General features: G+C 35.8%; 1 protein-coding gene and 1 pseudogene across 2 annotated transcripts in view; both read right to left on the bottom strand.

Annotated features, from left to right (window-relative positions):
* Cfdp1 (craniofacial development protein 1) overlaps positions 1-24,054 on the bottom strand; it is a 110,441-nt gene that overhangs the window by 43,841 nt on the left and 42,546 nt on the right. The gene's annotated exons all lie outside the window — the stretch shown is intronic.
* Positions 942-14,463, bottom strand: LOC125613135 (annotated as a pseudogene).

Raw genomic sequence — 24,054 nt, 5'->3', positions numbered from 1 at the left:
TGGCTGACATTTTTTTCATTACTCAAAAATGAACAAAGTCAGTCAGTCTGTCACTTCAAGGAGAACTGACAGTATTTTTGCCAATGCTACATTTCGAGGTTCAGAATTTTGGAATATTTTTGTATAGATGATTGTGAGCTGGACAGCTTCCCAGGACTTAAAGACTTCTGATGAGACTTGTTATGCTATTAATGACTGTGATTTGCTCTAACGAAATTAGGCAACAGAAGATCTGTATAATCCAGCAAAAAAAATATGCTCCAAATGACTAATGCACAATGTTACAATTCATGCATATTGGTAATAAGATCATTCAAGGTACAAGGCAGAATGAAGGATTTTAATATACTAATACAAAAATTTTATTGACGTGGTTTAGATTTCACATCATGACTAAACTTGAAGAAACCACCACTGTTCACATTTTGATGTAGTATCACAGAAGGTTACCAAAGTTATCAAAACAGCTATTAAAATACTCCTTTCTTGTCAGCACAATGGTGTCTCTGATCCCAACCAATTGGGCGGCTGAGGCAGGAGAATCACAAGCTCAAGGTCAGTCAACCTTGTCAACTTAGTAAGAATCTGTCTCAAAATAAAAACTAAAAAGGATTTGGGATATAGCTCAGTGAGTTCCACAAAAGTACCACAAAAGATAAGGGAGGGGGGGACACGGCAGTCAACTCTTTCCTTTTCCAACTACATATCTGCTCAAGGCTGTATTTTCTTCTATGATTCAACCAAAACAACCTATCAAAACAGACTGGGCCAGGCATACGCCAGTAATCCCAGCAGATTGGGAGGCTGAGACAGCAGGATCATGAGTTCAAAGCCAGCTTCAGCAATGGAGAGGAGCTAAGTAAGCACTCAGTGAGACTCTGTCTCTAAATAAAAATACAAAATAGGGCTGGGGATATGGCTCAGTGGTTGAGTGCCCCTTAGTTCAATCCCCAGGACTCCCCACTCCCCCCCCAAAGAAAACACTCTAGATTGAATGGTGACGCAGCTCTAAGAGTCCAGCTATCCTCTATTAAGTCAGATAATAAAAAGATTCTAAAACTTGTGCTACTTTTCTAATTAAAAAATACGGTTCTGTTATTTTAACATGTAACAGGTTTTTTAAATTATTATTATTAAAATGAGCTATTTTTAATTTTCTTAACTTCAGTTACTTATACTATAAATAACAACAGTCCATAACCCACTCGATAATTTTGAAAAATGCAAACAGGCCCTGAGAATGAAAAGTTCCAAAACTGCTGATATAGAGTAATGTGCACAATAAGCTGCTTTTCTCCAGTAGGAAGAAAAGCCAGATTCTTATTAACGGGGAATAATTCACACCAATGTTCCAAAACGGCAAAGCTCTGTGGAGGCAAATATGCTGTGAAGTGGATTAATTGTTGGATTTTACTCGGTCTGTGCAATGAATTTTCCCCAAAAGACTCTTAGAGAGGGGGAGATAACACTGGGGGTGGGGGAACACATGACTAAAATCTCATGCCTTGAATTTGTCAAATCATCCAACCAGTCTTTCCTGAAAGTCCAGGGTAGTTACAACGTGCAAGCAGGCACTACCTCTACCTGGTACTAACCAACAGTGTTGACCTCCTAACAGATTCTCTTATCTTTTTTTCCAGGGGTAACAGCCTTAAGCAAATCTCAAGACATATTCTGACCACTGAAAGTAAGTTTGAACTCAGAACAAAAAGGTAACAACCTCTGGCCCCACAGGTATAGGTATATATATATTTGTCTACTTGACCAAAGGTGATTTCCCTGGGTGCCAGTATTTCTTAAATGGCAACTACAGTTTTCAATGTTTTGTTTATTGTGTGATATAAACACTCACATGTGCATTGCTAACTCCCCAGAAAAAGCTAAAATGATTTGCTGAGAGACAAGTTTTCTACCTCAATGAATCATCTATACTTCCTTTTACAACTCTGATTTCCCAGTTGGACATGGGGGGTGGCATACCTATATTCCCTGTTATTCTCCTGCCTCAGCAAGAGAATCTCTGTATGCAAGAGATTGAGACCAGCCTGGGCAACAAAGAGACCCCATCTCAACAAATAACCCCCATCCCGGAAATCTCTCTGATCTTCCAATAAAGCTTAGAATATCTGTTTTGTGACTTACCCGCACATATTTATCACATCAAATAAAAGATGGCTTCTGGAAGAAGTCATTTCAGAAAGTAAACACAAGGGTCCTCATATATTGCAATACAGCTTTTATTTCAGTCTTGTAGACTCTGGGGTAGAAGGTGGGGAAGAACTAAAATGTCTCAGAAGAGAATATAGTGCCTAATTAAGTTTCAAGCTCTGAATGAGTATCAGATGGCTGGGTAGAGAATAAAGCTCCTTGGAACTAAAGTAATGGGACTGATTCTAAATCCTGGCATCAGATGAATAATAGAAGCCCTGGGGAAAAGACAGCTGAAATTTTTTTTGTGGTACTGGCAGATAAAGAAAGCATAAACTAATTTTCTTTCAAGATTAGTTTACACATGTAGAATTATACCTGTCTAATAACTATATCAGTAGCATGAACAAATTATGTTGTACATAACTGGGGTCCACGTAACCCTTATCAGTTACCAGGTATCACCAAGGCCTCAAGGCTACTACTGGATTATCCTGTCCATTAAGATTTAAATAAAACTGGTACAATTTGCCATTTAATGGGAAAACATGTATCTCATTTACTCCTATAGTCTTGGAGTCTTTCTTTTATTAGCTGCTTCCAGCTTTTTTTAGTTGTTGTTTTGTTCTGATGAATTCCCAATCTCTGTTCTGTGACTCACTCATCTTTAGCACACATTGTATACATACACACTGTTCCATATATTGAGAACCCAATGTATAAAACTCTAGGTTATCCACTTTACACCCATGAGACTGGCAACACTGAAGTCTGCCAACAGAAAGGACTGATGCAAAAGAAACTCACCTGCTGCTAGACTGGTTCAATCACTTCAAAAAACAAAACGACCATATCTCTTTAGGTTAACATTTAAACATATTCATCAAATTCATTCTTAGTTTTTTAAAATAGCTGGTTGTAATCCAAAGGATCATGAATTAATTTAGTGGGTCATAGCCTGTATGTATGCATGCATGCATGCATGCATGCATATATACATGTGTGTACTGTGGTGCTAGGGACTGAACTCAAGGTCCCCAAGCATGCTAGGCCAGTGCTCAACCACTGAGTTACACCTTCAGCTCTAAAGGTAGTATTAAAATGAAACAGAATAGAACACAATGTGACATTTTGCCTCATTACACACTATGTACTGTATTTTACCTTATTCTGTGTAAGTTCAGTAAATTTTGTTTTAGTTGTGAACCCAGTTAGTATGTGTGTACATAAGGCAGTCATAATGAAACTATATTTCTTACTAGGGGGTCACAAAAACTGGACCTGTAGAACTATTTTTCACATGCGCAAGAAACATGCAACAATGTTTGTGGTAGTATTTTTTCCAATATTGGAACTCTAGAAATAACACAGAAGCACACAAAAATTGTGATATATTTGTACAGTAAGATATAATAAAGTATATGAATGTCTGGCACCATGACAATGGATAAATTGTGCTATAATTGTACTATTGTATAATTATCTAGGCAGCTGTTTAAATGGTGAATGAATAAGTTACATAAAAAAGATATAATAAAGTAATAAATACTAATGAAGTTAAACTGCATCAACATGGATCTAAAAATAACATGACATAGAAAAAAAATCAAAAAAAATATATTGTAAACTATCAATTATTTCAAGTTTAAAAACAAGCAAACCTAAATAATGACTATTTAGGGGTACTCATATTAAATGATTAAAAAAAAAAAAACACTATAAAGAAAAGGATGAGAGGGGCTGGGGTTGTGGCTCAGCAGTAGAGTGCTCGTCTAGCAAGTGTGAGGCCCTGGGTTCTATCCTCAGCACCACATTAAAAAAATAAATAAATAAAAATAAAGGTATTGTGTCCAACTACAACTAAAAAATAAACATTAAAAAAAAAAAAAAAAGATGAGAATGATAAAATTAAGATGGTGCCGGGCCTGGTGGCATATGCCTGTAATCCCAGCAGCTTGGGAGGCTAAAATAGGAGGATTGAAAGCTCAAAGCCAGCCTCAACAACTTACTGAGACCCTGTACCAAAATACAATATAGCTGGGCATGGCAGCTCACGCCTGTAATCCCAGCGGCTGGGGAGGCTGAGGCAGGAAGAGAGTTCAAAGCTATCCTCAGCAAAAAGTGAGGCACCAAGCAATTCAGTGAGACCCTGTTTCTAAATAAATACAAAATAGGGTTAGGGATATGGCTCAGTGGTCGAGTGTCCAAGTTCAGTCCCCTGGTACCCACTCCCTCCCGAAAATAAATAAATTAAAAAATAAAAATAAAAAGGGCTGCAGATGTGGCTCAGTGGTTAAATGCCCCTGGGTTTAATCCTTGGTACCAAAAAAAAAAGGAACCAGTATTTGGATGGGAAATGACTTCATGTCTAGAGGCAAGAAAACAATCAAGAGTGGGCTAGGGATGTAGTTCAGTGGTAGACTGATTGTCTAGCATGTGCAAGGCCCTGGGTTCAATCACCAGCACAAAAACAAAAACTAAATAACAATAAACAAGGCCATCCTGGTATTTTAAGTAACCAGAAAGCAAGAATACTTTTTATTTCTCCCAGTACACCGAGGATTAAAACTAGGGGCCCTCTACCACTGAAATATTATCCCCAGTCCTTTTTATTTTTTGAGACAGTGTCTCACTAATTGCTTAGGCTGGCCTTGAACTTATGCTTCTCCTGCCTCAGACTCCTGAGCAGCTGGGACTACCAATATGACTGTCATAATCAGCGCTGAAAGGACAAAGAGGTCAGCTCAATGACAATGCTATTAGCTAGACAGTGACAATCTAAACATCAAAACCTCCTGAGGGAACATGAAGTAAGGACAAACAGAAGAGAGCTCTTTTTTAAATTAACTGTTGAAAATCAAGATAACTGAAAATCTACCATCAGATTACCCCCAAACAGACAGTAGTGCTTTGTAATAACTGTATTTATATTTTAACAGTTAAGGTATTTTAAAGTGTTTAAAAGAACAAGCCATATTATATATCAGTTCACATTTAATATTTAAGCAACATTAATTTCTAATAGACAAATAAACTAGACATTAAACATACCACAAATATGTCACAGGGAAGATGTTAAGAAGATACACACAAGACTTCTTTCTTTTAAGAGTAATAGTAAAAAATAGTGGTTGAAACCTATTCTCTAGAAATGTTATTTAATTTCTTGCACAGTAAGATGCATTTTGGCTATCCTGTCAGACATACCCATTCATTTCTCAATTTTCTTCCTATAAATCAATTCATTAACCAACAAATATTTATTGCATGCATATTTTTAACATAAATTGTTCTAATTGTTGCAACTGGGTTCCCACTGTCTGGTGCTTACAGCTTTATCATATAAACGTGGCTCTGCACACATTAACAATACCTGACCATTGCCCAGTAATGCAGACTTTGAGAGGTAAAATACTGGGTTCAAGTCATTGATTCAGGTCTCTATTAATGTGTTCCAGACATTAACATCAGAGCTAGACTGCTGTCAATGTCACAGATTTTGCTGCTTTGGGACAAGAGATCCAGAAAGAACTAAAACTATAATTTTAAAACAGAATATTTGGTCAGATAAAAAAAATAAGTAAATAAAATTTAAGAAGGGATAACCTTTTGAGAAGCTAAGAGAATGAAAAAAAAATCTGATTTTTATAATACACAATAGAACTGCCAAGGCACCTGTACTCTCCATAAATATACTATAGAAAATAACTCAGAACACACGAACATGTTCTCTACTTGTCTGGTTTCTTTTGGAATTTCTCAATGTCTGTTTCCTCTTTGTTCCCCTGGTTTCCTTGTATTTGTTCTCAGAACTTTTGTTATTTCTTTGCTCTCTTCCTTCTCCTATTCCGCAGCGTGCTGGAAGCATGGCCTAAGAAAAACAAGCAAAAGAGCCTATCTTGACCATAATTGTCAGATCTATAGGAAATCATTTGTAGGACGTGTAGAAAAAAACAAAGAATTCAATGAAGTTATTGGTTCCCTTAGGTGCTTTCACTACCATCAAACAGCTAGTTCCTCCACTGTAGGATCTATCAAACTAGGTGAGGTTAGAATGGGACAGTTCTGGGTCAGTACTGTCATCTTGTGTTTGTACTGTCTGTCCTACAGTCTTCCAGACAAAGAACCAAACCAAGGTTTGCCTACAGGCAATACTCTATTTTGGGTACAGAGGGAGGACCAGACTACAGCTCTAGGAGTTCTGGTACCTTCACTGTGGTGAAAACCCACAAGAATCAAATTTAAAATTCAGTATATTCCTCTCTTAAAGGGTCAAATTCCTGTCCTCCAGGAAATGTAACATGGATTTTCTTGGATATATCCAATTGTTTTACTCCTAAATGTATAATTATATCTGGCTTACTTTAAAAAAAAATAATACTTAGACTTTATTAAAATTAAAATTTTCTGCTCTACAAAAGACACTGTTGACAGAAAATGCAAGCAATGGACTGGAAGAAAATATTTATCTTAAAACTCAACATTTCACCAAAAAAGATATATGAATGACAAAAAACATAAAAATGTTCACCATTATATTCACCAGAGAACTGCAAATTAAACTAACAATGAGATACTACTATAAAACTATTGTAACAGCTAAAATCCAAAACATTGACAATGCCAAATGCTGGCAGGGACGTGGAACAAGAGGAGCTCTTATTCATTGTTCATTAAGAATGCCAAAATGGTACCAGATGCTTTGTAAGACATTAAGGCAGTTTCTTTTTTTATTTTTTTAAATTGGTTCTTTTTAGTTATACATGACAGTAGAATCCATTTTGATATAATCATATGAGTATTCTAATTAGGATCCCATTCTTGTGGATAAATATTTGACTTTCTTCTGAAACCACCATAAAATCCTTCTGATAAATAATTCTATAAATAAAAAAAGATGCTGTCAAAAAAGGTATGCTGATTTGGGGTTTAGAAAATACACTCATGATAGCCCAAGAAAACAGGCACCACAAGAATGAACCAATCTTAAAGACATACTCCTCATTTCTTCACTTACAAGCAAACCTAAGTATTGTGTAAGGAAAAGGATTATTTCACTCTGCAATTTCCCTTCCCCGGATACTAGGCAAACCCTCTGCCTGTTTTATATAAAACAAGTGCTAATTTTTAAAAAATATTTATTTTTTAGTTGTAGTTGGACACAATACCTTTATTTATTTATTTTTATGTGGTGCTAAAGATAGAACCCAGGACCTTGCACGTGCTAGGTGAGCCACTGTGCCACAACTCCGGCCTCAGTGCTAATTCTTTTTAAAAACAATATTACAGGGAAATGGAGAGGCAAAGGCAGGAAGCTTCTGAATGAACTTTAATGGCTGTAGCAAGAGCACCAGCTGAGATTTTTTTAGGATGGCAGGGGTAGATCTTGTGGCAATGGGTGGCCTTAAGTTTGCAAGGAAACTGTCTGCTCTGAAATCTAGCCACTGGCCTTCTACTGGAAGAATCACATTTGGCCAACTTCATTCAGGCACAAGAAAGCATTTGGTATAATGCTCTTTTTTTATTTTTTTGCTATTGAAGTTTATTTAACAAAAAGTTTAATATGAAAATGTACATGACCTAATTTTCAAGTCATAGTTAAACAGGGCTTCTGGAGGGAGGACACGGATTTCTCTGCTGAACAGCCGTTATTTATACTCATTCTAAGGCTTCTAACATGATGATACTGTTTCCTCATATTACCACCATTCCAATATTGTTCTGTTGTCCACTAGTTGCCGTCTCCACACATTCATCTATTACAAGATTCATGAAGGGATCAAATCCCCACAATATTCTTGGACATGTCTGCCACATTTAATTTCAATGATAATTTCTTGTCCATAATTTTTTCAGCTAGGGAGGGTGAGCTGCTCATATTGTCTACTCTGCAGACTCAGAGATGTTTTGAAACGGTGGTATAATGCTCTATTATTCTGGCACTGGAGTCAGGGCTTACAAAGCCAATGAGGTCTTCTGGGGGAAAAAATACTAATTTTGTTTATCTAGAGAAAAACACAACAAATCAAAGAACGAATAGGAATTTTTAAAGTAGCAAAAAAAACTGTGCTTAAAAGTCAGCATAAGAGAACCACTTTGTGGTCCCCTCTTGTGAAACCTGACTTCCTAAATTGTTTATTACTATTGACTGCTCATCTAGCACACCACCTATAAGGAACCAGTACAAATGCTGCAATCACTAACCTATGCTAAAAAGGTGTTTGGGTAAGACATCTGTCTCTGGCAACTATCCAGAATTGCTCAGCACTGACAAATGGGAAACTGGTACAAATTCCCACAGATCCTCAATCATTCATTCATCCAGTATAACCAACTATTACGAACCAAGTCCTGAATGAAGAATAGTGAGCAAAGAGATTTGACTTATGCTCCCACAGAGTTAACAGTCTAGAAGGAAAGAAAGGAAGTGAAAAAAAAAATACACACATACACAATAAAAGAAAACAGGGGCAGTGAGAGTTAATGATAGTGGAAACCTAACCCAAATGGGAGAGGTTTCTCCAATGTACTTCTCCCTATCCCATATGTTTTTGCAGTGCTGGGAACTGAACCCAATGCTCTACCACTGAGCTACATCTCTAGCCCCTAAAGTAAAATAACTTAAAAAAAAAAATCTACCTTTTTGAGAAGGAAGATAAGGACTTTAATAGTTTACCTTTTAAAAATAATAATTAATGTACAAGGCAAAATATTCAAAATATTCAAGAAGAGTCAGACTCCAGTCTACTCTCAGCTACCAAATTCTCGTTCTCCTGAAACAAATATTATGCTTAGCTGATTGAGAATCCTTCAAGGGATATACCAAACCTACAGTACTTAAAATGTGGTTCAGGGATCCCTGAGAGACCTGAGAATTTTTTCAAGAAGTTGAAGAGGTTAAAACAATTTTAATGACAACACTAAGACACTATTTACCCTTCTCTTTCACATTCTCTAAAGTATACAGGAGTGTTTTCCAGAGTCCCATGATTGGTGACAATATCAGCAAGGGTCCATGTGAAGTGGCTATGAATGTTGGCTACCTTCTAAAACATCATACAGCTGTTGGTCCTGCACAGTCTACTAAGATAGATATTAAAGAAACTTGTTAAAAATGTAAGATGCACTCTCCTTACCAAATTCCCTTTTCATTTTAGAAAATATACTTATTTTTTCACAAAATTATGCTATTTATGTTAACATATAATGAACTTACTACTGTTACTTGAAAATCAATATTTTAAGTTTCTCAGCTTTAATTTCTAATACGGTAAAATGTCAGTAGGCATCAAAAGCTCTTTGGAGTCCTTTATAGTTTATATGGATGCAAAATAGTCCTAAGACAAAATAGTTTGAGAACCACTAATCTAAGCACTTATAAATGTATGTCAATTGTTCATTTTTTTAAACCCTGCTAAATACTAGTTACCTAATATACTGTTTTGGTAGATATTTCTGAGAATGGTTATTTACTTATTTATTTTTATAGGGCTGGGGATCAAACCCATAGTCTTTCACACATGATGGGAAAACCCTCAACCAGTGAGCTACATCTCTAGGCCTTTAATTTTTTTAAATTTTGAGACAGGATCTCACTAAGTTGCCCAGGCTAGCCTTGAGCTTTTCAATCTTCCTGACTCAGTCTCCTGAATAGGTCATGAGAGTTTTAAATGGATGAGTGCTGAGAAGGAAACCAAGTTACTTACTTGTGGCTATGATCTGTTGTGAATTACCTGGCCATCAATACAATACAAAGTCGGCCAAGGTGACTGGCTAGTTATTTTTCCATCTCCCCTTAAATATTTAGTGGATTAATACAAGGAGTTACTCTAAGCCTTTAAAGAGCCTACAAATTAGAAAGCAATGATAATTTAGATGTAATATTTGAAGTTGAATAACAAGGTTAAACATTTATCCATGATGTAAGAATAAGAGAAAAGCTATTATTAAATGGAATAACATGGTAATGGAGTAGGGTGTTTTTTTTGGACAAATCCTCCCCAACGCATAACAATTATAAACTCCAGCTAACACACAGAAAACACAGGTTTATTTAAAGGCACTGGAGAGCAACCAAAGACAGGTAGAAAGTGGAGTGGGATCAGCCCTGAGGAATTGGGGACTGACTTTGTGAGATCTGACCGACTGCCTGTGGTACAGAGGGGCTGGATTCAAGCTGAAACCTGATTCTCCATGACTGAATCTGGCTGTCAAAACAGCTGGAAAGTAAGGTGGGAAATCCTAACTTGATCAGAAGGTGTACAATCTATAGCCTATTACAGGAGATATACACGGCTAGAAAAGGCATGGAAAGATGCTCAACATCAGTAGACATTAGAGAAATGTTACTTAAATATAATGAGGTACCCCTACAAACTTGCTAGACCAAAAGGATTGACCCCATAAGATGTTGGTGAGAAAGCAGACAAATGGAAACACTTGTACATTGTGGTCAATATGTAAACTGGTGAGGCCACTTTGGCAAACAACTGGAACATTTTTAAAAACATAAATTTATCATATGTCAAGTAATTCCACTCCTTGTTATCAAACCTAAAGAAATGAAAACATGTCTATACAAAAATTCATACAGAAAATGTTCACAGCAGCATTATCAAAAACAACAGCCAACAAGTAGAAATAACCCCAATGACTGTCCATCAATGAATAAATAAAATCATTATAATGGAATGTTATTTAGCAATAAAAAAAGAATGGATTATTGATATGTATTATACCATGGATGAACTCAAAAACATTAAAGTAAAAGAAACTAACAAAGACTATATAGTATGATTCCAATTGAATGAAATTTCCAGAAAAGGCAAATCTACAGAGACAGAAAGTAGATTAGAAGTTGTCTGGTGTTGAAAATAAGAGCAGAAATTAACTGTAAGAGGGCAGAAAAGAACTTTATGGGGAATAGAAATGTTCTAAAACTGATTTATGAATGAAGGCTACAAATGTTAAAAATTTACTAAAAATCATTAAACTATTACAGGCTTATAGTAGACGAATTTTAGGAGTATGCTAAATTATCCCTAAAAAAATGCTGTTAAAAAAAATGCTGGAGAAAGATGTAGGGTAAGGAAGGTAAAATGAGACTTAAAAGGTTTATCAGTCAAATGTAACATATGGACCTTATTTATATCCTTACTCAAGCAAACTTGTCAGAGAAAACATCAATTTTTGATAAATCAAGGAAATATGAGCACTGAATGACTATTTGACATCAAGCGATTATTGTTTGTTTTGTTTTATTTTGTTTTCCTTGTACTAGAGATTGAACCCAGGGGTGCTCTACCACTGAGTCATACCCTTGAGTCCTTTTTACTTTTATTTTGACACAGGGTCTTGCTAAGCCCAGGCTGATTTTGAACTTGGGATCCTCCTGTCTCAGTCTCCTAAGCATGCACCACTGTATCCAGTACCTCAGTATAGTTTTTGAAGGTAAAATGAGACTAATCTCACTAGGCATAGAAGAATTAAAAAAAAAAAAAATTGTGGAATAATAATAAAAGTAATACAAAGCACATACTGCTTTGGAGAATTCTAATTTGTGCTTCTGCTCTAGATTTATCTAGGCTCATGGCTTTGTAGCAGGAGCTACTTATTCTCCAATGATCTAAACATAGACTATTGCTAGAGACATACATGCCCCCAAGCTTGTTTCTTCTGATGAAATAGAAAAAGCAATATTACAAATGTGTCTATTGGATCTACAAAGGCCATTGAAAAAGAATTGTATTAAGGCCAGTCGATTCTCTGCCACTCAGAGCCTCAAGATAAGTGAAAGGAAGCAGATCAGATCAAGTCTTCAAACTGGCCTACTTTCTTTCTTTCTTTTTTTTTTTTTTAAACTATATTTTATTTTTTTATGTGGTGCTGAGGATCAAACCTAGGGCCTCACGCATGCTAGGTGAGCGCTCTACCTCCGAGCCACAACCCCAAGCCCCAAACTGGCCTACTTTCTTTTGACCCACTTAAAAAAAAAATTATACAAATCCACATAAACTCCAAATCTACAATATCTCTTGAAAAAACCATAAAATATGGTAATGTTTCCATGTGGCAAAAACTGGCTATTAGATTTTGGAACTGGTGTAGTGGTGCATGCCTATAATACCAGATGCTTGGGAGGCTGAGGCAGGAAAATCCAAAGTTATAGGCCAGATCCAGCAGCTTAGTGAGATTCAGTCTCAAAATTAAAAAAAAAAATTTTTTTTAAAAAGAGTTAAGAAATATATCTCAGTGGTAAAGTACCCCTGGGTTCAACCACCCCCCGTTTAAAAATGACACTGGAGTTGGAGGACCCCTGTATAAAACTGACATGAAGACAAACACATGTTCCCTATATTTGTTAAGCAGGTAATATTAATTTAATTGCAACAAGTGTATGTGTGTGAGTGTGTATGTGTGTGTGTGCGTGCGCACGCGTGCATGCAGGGGGAAAAGGTGCCTCTTAAAATTATTTGCTTTTTTGGTGACTGCTTTGTTACATGCATCTTTAATATTTTATTTATATGTCTTAAGAGCTTTTAATTGTCACTAGGCTCATAACAGTCCATGGCTCTTGCTAAACAAAATTCAAGATTCATTTGCAAAAGAACCTGCCTGCTACAAAATTTAAGACAGAACTTACCTTTCTTTATTAGTTTATTCATTTTATCAAATATCTCCTATATAAACATATACTGTGCCATGTGCAACAAAGGCCAATTCCAGAATGATAAAAAACAAACTAAATATCTTCATGGGTTTCACTGTAGTGCTTAACAAGGTTTCTCAACCCTGTCACTATTGACATTTCGAAGGGGAGAACTCTGTTGTAGGGAGCTGTCCTTTGTACTGTAGAATATTTAGCAGCATCTCAAACACTCAGAATCTAAAGGCCAGTTACATTCCCTATCCTGCTCTGGTTATGACAACCACAAATATCTCCAGACACTGCCAAATGTCCCCTAGGATATGCTACAAACTGAAACAATAATATACAGCTTCATAAGTATCTCTCTCACTCTGTCTGTAAAATAGTCAAATACTAGCTAATATCATTTTTGTGTGTATGATGTTGAGGATACAAACCAGGGTCTCACACATGGTAGGCAAACACTCTACCACTGAGGATAATATCTTAAGTAAATGAAACTGTGGGCATTTAAAAAATACTATGTCAAAGCAAATTAAGACACTAAATAATGTCTCTATGAAATCAGATTTTTTTGAAACAGACTGCATGAAAAAGGAATTATGATTTTTATTTTACAACCAAATGAATCATGCAAAGCAACAATAAGAATCAGGCAAGTCTGGGGCTAGAGTTGTGGCTCAGCAGTAAAGTGCTTGCCCAGCACGTGTGAGGCCCTGGGTTCAATCCCCAGCACCACATAAAAAAAAAAATATATATAAACAAATAAAATAAAGGTATTCTGTTCAATAAATAAATATTTAAAAAGAAAAGGAAATAGTGTTTCTAGTGGGAAATTAAAAAAATAAATAAATAAAGAATCAGGCAAGTCTGCCCAAGTCAAAAGCACAGACAAGTGCACTCTACCTACTTCCCTTCCCAGAAGCCAGCAATACTTACAATGGGGATCATCTTCCCTCTACTGTAAGATAAATCTTAAAGAGACTCAAATAATAACTATTAGCAGGGTTTTAATCTGAAGAGTTGGAAAAAGAGCTAAGAATGTCCAAGTTAATCAAAAAAGAAAAACTCAAAACTATACATGTTTTTTTTTTTTCTTTTCTTAATTTTTTTGTAGTTGTAGATGGACAGAATGCCTTATTTATTTTTATGTGGTGCTAAGGATTGAACCCAGTGCCTAACATATGCTAGACAAAGCGCTCTGCTCCTGAGCTATAGCCTCAGCCCATATATATTTTATTATCTATTTGTGAATAACCACACTAAACAGCAGTAACACTCCCACAATTATTATAAGACTGTTGACCAATCTCAGTAAAATGTCAACTGCTGCCAAAGGATCCAAATCAGTGGGACTTTCCAGTTCTCTAAGGAAGCAATGCAAGATTGTCTGCAAAATGGTTCCAGAACCCAACCCATACTAGAAATTAAAAGTAAAAACAGATGAAGCTCTGGGCATCAAATAGCTCCATGAAAGAATCAACAAAATCTAAGTGACTACTCTAGCTGTGTCTCAATTCAGAGTTTCAGGTCTGGAAATCCATTTATTTTCTCAACTGTTTGGAAAGTTCATTCAATTTTTCCTTCCAAGTTTTGTTTCATGGAAGAAAAAACCATCATATCTCTCTCTCTCTCTCTCTCACACACACACACACACACACTCTGAATGCCTGTTTCAATTCTAAATAAACCAGAACATGTGTCAGGGAGGGTATTAAAAAAGCCTCAGCAAGGAACATTTTAGTTATGTTCCAAGGACAAACTGTTAGCTGAAAAGGAAAATTAACTTTACCAACTGTATGAGAAAGAAAAAAGCTTGTGACCTTGCTGATTTAAAGGCGTTTCCAGGCATGGAATCAGACCATAGCTTTAATTCCTGGTGTAGGAACTGAACCACTCTGGCCTGAAGATGAAGTGGTGACAGTGTGCTTGACACACCTCTCTTGGAGCAGCTGCTCCCATCTGTCCACTTTCCCTCCTTCTAAAAGCTCCTGCAAGGTTGGGTTTATCCAGTTAACATGTGCTAAGTGAAAAGGCGGCACATTTCATAGGCCACAGCTATGAAAATAACACAACTACTTCAACACTTCCACAAGCAAGTGAAATCAGCCAAAGTATATTTAAATAATTTTATTCATTCTTGCTAAAGTTTACCAATATCTTTCTCTTATGGGACCTTCCTCCCACAGGAAAAAAAAAGCAATGCTGGGGATTGAATCCAGGGATATGCTAGGCCAACACTCTACCACTGAACTACATCCCCAGCCCTGATTTTGTTAAATGGAGAAGGGGATTACATACACATATACATCCATATACATTCATATACATGCTTAGGGAAAGGTCTTCAACAAATCTGTATAACAGGAATACGGGAATCATATACATAATTTATAAGTTTATAGTAGCATGTTAAATAATATGAAAGTGAAAATATATTTAATCCTTTATTTAATCCAATAAATCCAAAATGTTGCTTCAACAAAGGAACTGATATAAAATTACTGACAGCTTGCTTATTATTTTTTTTCTTACTAATTCTTCACACCTTAGTGTGGTTTTTACACTACACACCTCAAAATTCAGACTAACCTCATTTCAAGTGCTTAATAGCTACATAGGGTCAGTGACAAAGGAGGCCTAAAAAATAAACACTAAACTATTAACTTCCATTTTGTTTTCCGTGCCTTTCTGGGTCGTTAATTTTTTTTTTTTTTTTTTTTTTTTTTTTTTTTGTGGTGCTGAGGATTGAACCCAGGGCCTCATGCATGTGAGGCAAGTACTCTACCAACTGAACTGTATCTCCAGCCCTTCACTGTTAAAGGGTTAGGGATGTAGCTCAGTGGTAAAGCACCCCTGGGTTCAATCCCAGTACCCCAAACTAAAAATTTAAACATAAAAACGACCCTTAGTTTAAAAAAGAAAAAAGAAAGAAAAAAACTTCTTAACCTCAGGTTAGGCAGATTTCTTAGGATTCACCAAGCATAAAAAAGATACAAATCCCATCAAAATTGAATTTTTTTTGCCCATATAAACACTTCAGGGGAAAAAAAAAAAAGGCAAGACAGGGACTGACAAAAATTCACAGCATTTATATCTGACAAACCACTCTCAGGCCCACAATATATAAAGAACTACAAGTCAACAAGAGAATGACAACCCAATAAAAATGGGTAAGACTGAGACAATGCAAAATTTTACATATAAAATTTGCAAAAGATTACATATAAATGAAAAGATGAAAAGATATATAATCATTAGTATTCAGAGCAATGCAAACTAAAACCACAGGAGACATTATTTTTGCACTTACTAAAAACAAACAAACAAACAAACCCCGACAACACTACACATAGATAAGGATATGGACTAAGTGAAAATCTTAGGCATCAGAAATAGGAAAATGAAACAATATGACTATCTTGGAGATCGGTTTGGCAGTTTGTTATAACATTAAGTGCACATCTACCCTGTGATCCAGCAAATCCATTCTTAAGCATTAAATAAATACACCTAAAATAAATAAAAACCTATGTCTTCAAAAAACAATGCATAGGCCCATCAACAGAATATAAAAAGAAATGAACTGCTAATATACATAGCAACGTGATAAATCTCAAAACTATGTTGATTGAAAGAAGTCAGGCACAAAAAGCTAAACAATATATGATTTGATTAACATTAAGTTCTGGAACAGGCAAAATTAACCTACCATAATGAAAATCCTTTTCTGGGGTGATGTCACCATGTTATACCTTACTTTAGCTTGTGGCTACATGGATGTATACAATTGTACAAACTCACGGAACTTAATGGTTCTATGATAACTAATCTATCTCTTCTCATGAAAATCAAATGCTAGGGGAATCAAAAAAGTAGTACTTCATAGATGCTACTTGATACATGACAAATAGATTAAAACTGAGAAACTAATGCAGCTTGAAGGAGAATTATCATTAAAATGCTCTTCATCATTTTAATACTATATTGATGTGAGTTCACACATCTCTGTATTTTTGATATAGTTTATCATTTATAAATAAGACAAAGAAATACTATAATTAAGATGATATATCCTTGTCTCTTTGAAACCTTGTTTTTTGTTTTTTTAAAGTAACAACCTTTTCTTCAGGATTTCTTTTTTTTTTTTTTTAATATTTATTTATTTATTTTAGTTTTCGGCGGGCACAACATCTTTGTATGTGGTGCTGAGGATCGAACCCGGGCCACACACATGCCAGGCGAGCGCGCTACCGCTTGAGCCACATCCCCAGCCCCTTCTTCAGGATTTCTAATGAACATCTATAATAACAAGGCTACCAGGTCAAGTAACCAGAAAAGGGGGAAAAAAGAAAAAAAAGATATGGTGGCAAAGAGAAGAAACTAAGTAGGAGAGAAGATTTAAAAAAACAAAAAAAAAGGCTTCTTGTGTTTAAGTACAATCTAGTAAGTTTAGTTCCACAAGGGGAAAGACATGAAGCTACTATATGCTCAGAACTAAAAATCAGGGGAACCACTGAAAAAGGTAAACATTTTATACCTCCTCCTCCCTAGCCAGTAAAAGTCACAGAAAATCACTTAAAGCAACAAACAGGGAGTCACTCCAAATCATCTTAGCAATAAACAGAATACCATGCCAAATGGCAGTAAGTTAAGCTCAAGTCCCTGTAATGTCCCTTCCATCTCTTCCATCTATTCTACCCAGCACCAGTCACAGCCTGAAAAAATTAGTAATGGGGTATATCATACATCAAAATCCCTTAGATACATTTTAACCAATGCTGAATGGGAGAAAACAAACGAATGGCTTTCCTGTTATCCAGAAGGCAACCCAGCAAAGTACATGAAAAGCTGAGGGAATACCATGTGTTTCCTGACTAGGAAACAGGGCTCCCGGGCAAATGGCAGGGCTTCTGCATACTCCACAAGGATGTGCATTGTGAAATACACTGCTGTGGGAACAACACTTCTATGAGAGGACAAGTCAACCTGAAATAAAGGAAATAGCAGGAATTGCAAAATAGGTTCTTGTGGAATGAGTAAGAAACTTTCCACATGTCTATGCTTGAACTCTGGCATGATTAAGCTGAAATAAAATGTCATTCTAATCATATAAGAAGATATTACACAGTCTGTTTCCGGGTTTAGTTACTTCCTGAACTCAAGCTGTGGAACCCAAACCACCCTGCTGTTGAGATTATAACTGACAGGAGAATACACATAAGCAAAAAAATAAGAATTAAATCTTAACAGATCCAAATTTATTCATTAGTTTTTTTAAAAAAAAATGTGGTGCTGGGAACCAAACCCAGGGCCTAGCGCATACTAAGCACATTCTCTGCCACCTAGCTACACCCTCAGCCTTACCCATTACTTTTTTGTGTGTGGTGCTGGGGATCTGAACCCAGGGCCTTGTGCATGCGAGGCCAAGTACTCTACCAACTGAGCTATATCACCAGTCCCTTATGCATTACTTTTTAAACATAATCACCATTAATAAAAGCTATTCATTTACTCATTCATTTAAATACTTGTAAGTTATTTACCACACACCAAGCTGGACAAACAAAGAAAAGATAAGATCTATGCCCTCAAGCTCACAGTGCAGTGGGGAAACTAACAGGTAAGCCAATTGGGAGTTCAGTTGAGTAATTATAATAAACACTACTAAGTGCAGTTCTAAAGGAATACTAGAGTTTTTAGATGTAAAACAGACCAACTGGCTAATTTAGACAGAAAAGGAATTTATTATAAGATATTGGAGTAATAAAAAGAGATACTGGGCTTTCTAAGTGTACTGAAACATACAAGATAAGGCCATCTCCTGGGACCACAAAACTAATGCAAACAAATTCAAAAGAGAGTCGAAATCTTAAGAGTATGTTCCCCCAATGATAATGTATTCAAACTAAAAAGCAACAGTAGAAAGACAACAGAAAAAATTCTAAACACTAGGAAATGAAGTTATACACTTTTAAATAATTCATGTGCCAAAGACAAGTCTCAAGGGAAATTTTAAAAATATAATTAATAGAATAAAAATAAGACTAATGTATCAAAATTTGTGAAACAGAGATGAAACAAGCAAGAAGGAAATTTATAGTGCCAAATACTGTTAAAGAGAAAAAGTCTCCAATCAATAATCTCGGCTCTCTCTCAAGGAACCTAGTAAAAGGAGAATAACACATAGGTCAAGTATCCCCTATCCAAAATGCCTGGGACTGGAAGTGTTCCAGATTTCAAAATAATAAAAAATTTTTTTTTAAAATATTTATTTATTTTTTTTTTAGTTATCGGCGGGCACAACNAAAAAAAAAAAAAAAAAAAAAAAAAAGGGAGCTGGGGTTGTGGCTCAGCAGTACATCGCTCGCTTAGCATGTGATAGGCCCTGGGTTCGATCCTCAGCACCACATAAAAATAAATAAATAAATAAAATAAAGGTATGTGTCCAACTATAACTTAAAAAAATCTTGGGTATTTTGTTTCTAACTAGAACAGAGAAAACAGCAGACGGTACAATGTAAATATAGCTCAAAAGAGAAGAAAAGCAACAAAAATTTAAGTTATAAAATATTTTAATGATGAAAATCAATAGGGCTTGGCTAGAAGAAACTCCTCACATTGCTCAAGAAAGAAAAGTCATCAAATGTATTTCAAAAGGATATTGACTATTCCTTCCTATGTGACAATAGAAAGATAACGTTCCCTTTAAGTCTATTCAAATTTGTCAAATGCAACGAAAAACTTTAAAATTCTGTACTAGATGCTGGGAAACCAACCAACCAACCAAACTACACCCCCCACACCCCCAAAAAGGGTATCTCTACCCTTAAACAAAAGAGCTCATATTTTAGGCAAGAGAGAGATATTTAAGATAATCTAAATATCTTCCAGAAAAAGACACAGGAATGCTAGACAAAATATATTTAAAAATATTTAAAATGTATAGCTAAACTCGCAAAAAAGAAAGGGAAAACCCCAGGTGCTAGACTCAAAGAAGGAACTGAAAACCGCAGTAGTACCACATGAGCTGAGGGGGGGGGAGGCTGAAGAGGGGGAAGACTTTTAATAACTTCCGGGCTTGGGTTTCGTTAGCCACATGAACAAAGTATTGGCCTTGGGTTTACAAAAGGTAGGGAACTGGAACTAAAATCCTAACTGAAGTGGAAACTATGCATCCTCAATGAAAGGACAGAATGGGGAAAAAATTCACCTAATAGCCCAGGGAGCAAACAAGAAAGTTTGTCTTTGGTTAGGTTGTAGCGGAGTAGGGAAAGTCTCTTCTGAAAATAGAATTGTGAGTTTATCACTCATATAGATTTGGGGTTCAAAATTATAGTACATGAATGGTCCAGGAAGTCCAAACTAAGAAAACAACATAACTAGAACATCTAGATCCTTCCCCCGGACCCTTTTTCAGAGTTGGGGATTGAACCCAGGGCCCGATGCTCAAGCACTTTACCACTGAGCTACAACTCTAGGTCCTTTAACCAGGACACCTAGAAGAAACAAATTCATACCCACTTCTGAGAAACACAACTTAATCCCAGGCCTTCACACAGCTGAACTTTTGCCTGGCTTAGGCCTGCATGATACTGTAAAAAATAACTGACTCAAGACACCCCAATAGGAAAGCTGGCTTCATTCACCATACCAGCACTGAGAAACTGATCTAACCTGGGACAAAATGGGATGACTTTCTGAAATGCTGTAAAAAGCCTGAATTAGTTAGCCCAGGGCACAACACAGAAACATGCAGGGAAGCAGACCTGATGATGTGGATTCCATCTTAAATGGAACTTTTCCTCAAATCCTTCCTTTGAAGGTAGCCACTCCATACAAGCAACCAAGATAAGAGTGATTTGTACTTGGTACTCCTTGGATCTTACCAGATCTCACTTTGGGTCCAAACAAGTCATGTCATGTGCTATCTGGCTGTGGAGAAAACTCCTCCTTTGGCTTCCACCTCCCATAGCATGCCATCACTCAAGCAGCTGGACCTAAAGAATCTCAGCTCAAAGCAGAAATCAATGCAAAACATGGGCTTTTCCTGCTCACCCTCAAAGTTGCAACCACTGACAATGTACAACATTCAAATTCAAGCAAGCTAATTATCAAAAGGCTGTGACTTTTTTATAATGATCTTAAACATCCAGATTATTAAGTCTAAATACGTATGTTTGCCTAGGCTGCTATTTTCTTAGTGATATGGAAATACTAGCCTAGTTTTAAATTATTTCAGCTGAATTTTATCATAGGTTCACTTGAATAACAACTTTGGCAAGAATCCAGGACTAAGTGACCGAATATAGTAAGTGACAGATTTCAGACCAGTCTGATTTTCAATCCCTAACCAAAATAATTAGAACACAGCTGCTCAGCCTCTCTTATAAGAAAAATTCTCCAATCAAAACAAAAATATTTATCTAATATGAATTTTTCTGTATAATCATATATAATCACAGCCATCCACAAAATGGTATTAAGATTCCTTTATCAGAACCTTGCCAGCATACATGAATCGCTGATAGTCATGCTTTGAATGAACATTCTTCACTCACATTAGAAATTTGGGGGCTAGTAACTTTCAACACAAGATATTTTCAAAGGATCAATACTATACAGTACCCAAAGTGGCTCATAATTTCTTTTAGTGTTCATTAGATACAGATTATTTTTTTAAAACCTGAACTTAAATTGAGAATTTACTTTGATGATTTGATATAGCTACAATACCCAAATCTAATGTATTCATTCTGCATACACTTAACAAATGCACAAAAATGTAGCATTAGTTTAATTTTTGAAATAAAAGTCTATTTTCAGTGGAGGTTTTCAACGGAGTGGAAATTGTAAGGCACAACTCAGATAAGCATGTTAAGAAGTTTTGGTTGATATAGTGATTATAGAGAATACCCTGATGGATGCTGGTGATTGTATTGGAAATAGGCACTTTCATGTAATATGGGTAAATCGGTATTACTTTTGGCTACCTCTGTTAGAATTTAAAATGCACACATTTAATGGCCTAGCAATCTCCCTTCTAAGATTGCTTAGAAGAAATGACAGAAATGAGAACATAAAAATACATGATCAAGGATTATTACAGAATTATTCTTAACTGTAAAGTTTGGAAAACTAAATGTTCATCAAGAAGGGAAGGGCCACTCAAATTATGGTACGTTCACAAAATGGAGTACCAGGTAAGTGTTAAAAAAGGAAAACAAGATTTTTATACTAAACCTGGAAAGATATCCAAGAGTGTCTGTTAGATAAAAATATAAGTTGCAGGACTGGGGATATAGCTCAGTTGGTAGAGTGCTTTGCATGCACAAGGCTCTGGGTTCAATCCCCAGCACCACAAAAAAGTTGCAGACCAATATAGACAAACTGAGTGCATTTTTTCCTTAACTGTATGTATCAAAACAATATGTCAAAATGGCACAGGGAAGGATCTGCATACAACTGATAAACAGTTAACAAAAGCACAAAACTATTAGCCTCTGGGGCTGGGAATAAAGAATTAGGCAGGCAGAAATGAAAAAAAAAAAAACAAAAAAAACCTTTTTTTTTCCTGAAAAAATTTAAGTGGTAAGAATATAGGTCATTTTTACTTTCTTGTATGTAATTTAAAAAGTAAACCCACAAGCAACAAAAACACTTCTGCATCTCAAGGACAAAAATGAGAGGGAAAAAAATATTTCTCTAATAAACACATATGTAGGGTTGAAAACAAATTCTAATAAAAATGAAGAAACTGCATAGAACAAAGAAATCTCATATCAAGAAATGACCCTTGGGCTGGGGATGTGGCTCAAGCGGTAGCGCGCTCGCCTGGCATTCGTGCGGCCCGGGTTCGATCCTCAGCACCACATACAAACAAAGATGTTGTGTCCGCCGAAAACTAAAAAATAAATATTAAAAATTCTTTCTCTCTCTCCCTCCCTCTCTCACTCTATCTTAAAAAAAAAAAAAAAAAAAAAAAACAAGAAATGACCCTAATCAGAAAATAAAAACATACCACACTCATATATCTGTCCTAGAAATGTTTCAGGTTCCTGAGAGCTATCTTTTCAGGGGGAACTCTGCCCTCTAGTGCACACTAAAAGACAAAGTCCATGAAGAAGCAACTACCAACAAATAAATGTTACAAAGTTAATTAGAATTTTCTCTTCATGCCGAGAGCATCACAACTCTCCTTAAATGAGGGTCTTCACATTCTTATTCCTAAATAACTATCTATTATTATAGTGAATAAACTTTGACTCTTCTCTTCTACACACCCAAGAAGCACCAAAAGTGCTTAAAGACTCATTTTTTACACCAAGAGAAATCCAGAATGGTCAAAAGTGTAAGAAAATATAGAAAATTAGTTTTACAAATTTAAAATACAGATAAACATCTCACTCTTAAAACCATGTTTTTTTTTTCTTTTTGAAACTTGTTGGGACTATAATTCAAGAATAAGAATAAAGGAAAAAGGCTGCCGTGTGTAATAAAGTTCATTTCCTTATAAGATTTTCCTTCTAAGAACACTAGAATTTGTTCAACTGTGGACAACTCTGAAAACCATTAGTGACACTTCCTAAATTCATTGTATTTGCTGTAGGTATCCAATCTAAATTATCAAAGATTACCCCATCCTGGTAACTACAAATGAATAAGTTTTTGCTTTGAAAGCTTTCCTATGTTTGGCATCTCACTTAAATGCTCACTCTGGCAGAGACTTCAGTTCCTGATCCAAATGTTAAGTATCAACCCCTCTGCCCCATTTCCAAAAGAATATCACTAGTCTCCCCATTCATACATCTCTCAATACTAGCTTGGCTGGAACAATATCTCTGAATCAAGAAGGTAAATGAAATCACCATTAACAGATTCAAAATATTCGAAACTATTTATCTTTAAAGAATTATTTTCTTTATTTAATTTCAAATCTAGTTTCTACGTATTTGCAACAAAACCTATGAAGGTATGTTTTAGTCTAATTCAATTTAATTTCTGGAGGGTGCTGGGGATTGAACCAAGGGCCTTGTGCATGCTAAGCAAAAAAAAAAAAAAAGCTAAAACCAAATGGAGTATCAGCACTCACTGAAGAACATGGGCATTCTTGCTCCAACACAATTCACCATTCTACAGCTGAAAGGTAAGACAACAGCAGTAGTATTACCTGGGTTGCAAAACCATTTACTTCACTACCACTAGTTTCTAAATAGGATTTTTCTTTTTTGAGGCACCAAAAAAAAAAAAAAAAAAAA

Source organism: Marmota marmota, unplaced genomic scaffold, assembly GCF_001458135.2.
Source record: "Marmota marmota marmota unplaced genomic scaffold, marMar, whole genome shotgun sequence".
NCBI classification, from domain to species: Eukaryota; Metazoa; Chordata; class Mammalia; order Rodentia; family Sciuridae; genus Marmota; species Marmota marmota.
This window is presented reverse-complemented; position numbering and strand designations above follow the sequence as displayed.